The sequence below is a fragment of the Alosa sapidissima genome, chromosome 23, assembly GCF_018492685.1.
Source record: "Alosa sapidissima isolate fAloSap1 chromosome 23, fAloSap1.pri, whole genome shotgun sequence".
Classification (NCBI taxonomy): Eukaryota; Metazoa; Chordata; class Actinopteri; order Clupeiformes; family Clupeidae; genus Alosa; species Alosa sapidissima.
The window spans coordinates 29,879,004-29,881,503 of record NC_055979.1 but is presented as its reverse complement, the minus strand read 5'-3'; positions in this window follow the sequence as shown (position 1 = coordinate 29,881,503).

The following is a 2,500-nucleotide window of genomic DNA, read 5'->3' as shown; positions in this document are numbered from 1 at the left end:
ACATACACCTCCTCTGTACATACACCTCCTCTATTGCTCTTCTATACATACACCTCCTCTATTGCTCCTATATACATACACCTCCTCTATACATACACCTCCTTTATACATACACCTCCTCTATTGCTCTTCTATACATACACCTCCTCTATTGCTCCTCTATACATACACCTCCTCTATACATACACCTCCTCTATTGCTCCTATATACATACACCTCCTCTATTGCTCCTCTATACATACACCTCCTCTATACATACACCTCCTCTATACATACACCTCCTCTATTGCTCCTCTATACATACACCTCCTCTATACATACACCTCCTCTATTGCTCCTCTATACATACACCTCCTCTTTACATACACCTCCTCTATTGCTCCTATATACAGTACATACACCTCCTCTATTGCTCCTCTATACATACACCTCCTCTATACATACACCTCCTCTATACATACACCTCCTCTATTGCTCCTCTATACATACACCTCCTATATTGCTCCTCTATACATACACCTCCTCTATACATACACCTCCTCTATTGCTCCTCTATACATACACCTCCTCTATACATACACCTCCTCTATACATACACCTCCTATATACATACACCTCCTCTATACATACACCTCCTCTATTGCTCCTATATACATACACCTCCTCTATACATACACCTCCTCTATTGCTCCTCTATACATACACCTCCTCTATACATACACCTCCTCTATTGCTTCTATATACATACACCTCCTCTATTGCTCCTCTATACATACACCTCCTCTATACATACACCTCCTCTATACATACACCTCCTCTATTGCTCCTCTATACATACACCTCCTCTATACATACACCTCCTCTATTGCTCCTCTATACATACACCTCCTCTTTACATACACCTCCTCTATTGCTCCTATATACATACACCTCCTCTATTGCTCCTCTATACATACACCTCCTCTATACATACACCTCCTCTATACATACACCTCCTCTATTGCTCCTCTATACATACACCTCCTATATTGCTCCTCTATACATACACCTCCTCTATACATACACCTCCTCTATTGCTCCTATATACATACACCTCCTCTATACATACACCTCCTCTATACATACACCTCCTCTATTGCTCCTCTATACATACACCTCCTCTATACATACACCTTCTATATTGCTCCTCTATACATACACCTCCTCTATACATACACCTCCTCTATTTCTCCTATATACATACACCTCCTCTATACATACACCTCCTCTATTGCTCCTCTATACATACACCTCCTCTATTGCTCCTCTATACATACACCTCCTCTATACATACACCTCCTATATTGCTCCTCTATACATACACCTCCTCTATTGCTCCTCTATACATACACCTCCTCTATTGCTCCACTATACATACACCTCCTCTATACATACACCTCCTCTATTGCTCCTATATACATACACCTCCTCTATACATACACCTCCTCTATTGCTCCTATATACATACACCTCCTCTATACATACACCTCCTCTATACATACACCTCCTCTATTGCTCCTATATACATACACCTCCTCTATACATACATCTCCTCTATACATACACCTCCTATATACATACACCTCCTCTATACATACACCTCCTCTATTGCTCCTATATACATACACCTCCTCTATACATACACCTCCTATATTGCTCCTCTATACATACACCTCCTCTATTGCTCCACTATACATACACCTCCTCTATACATACACCTCCTCTATTGCTCTTCTATACATACACCTCCTCTATACATACACCTCCTCTATTGCTCTGATTGGTTTTAGGTTTGTCCAATTGCGTCCAGAAGCATTTTGATCGGCGCCCATTGGTGACGCTCCTTGGAAATGGCAGATGAATGAACCTTGCCCAGATCCATTCTCAATCTCAATCTTAATCTCAATCTCAATGCTGCTAACCAGGCTAAGGAAACACTGCAGCAGTGTGTGTTCTCTTTAGCATGACCCCGTGACATGGCTAGAAGGGATCCCTGACTTATTGCTGTGTGTGTGTGTGTGTGTGTGTGTGGGGTGGTGATCGAAGGGATCCCTGACTCATTGCTGTGTGTGTGTGTGTGTGGGGTGGTGATCGAAGGGATCCCTGACTCACTGCTCGTATGTTTCAGTGTTGAGAGTCCCTCTGGGCGTACAAATCTACGCTCCTGTTCATAAGCTCCACAAACTAAGACTATGGCTATGATAGCAGGACCAAACATAACCCTTATCATCAGCACCTTCGCAACTCATAAGAAATGGAATGGGTAGGATACAGGGCTTACTACATTGAAAGTGGCCATTGCACATATCAGTTTCCTAGTATCTGTTTTTCTTTTTATTGTTGCTTATTGTTTTTTTTGTTGTAGGTGTTGTGTTGTTGTTTGTGTTTGTCACGGCATACGGTAATTAAGTAATCATTTAACACAAGAAGAGCACTGGAGTCCAATGGGAGCACACAGGTC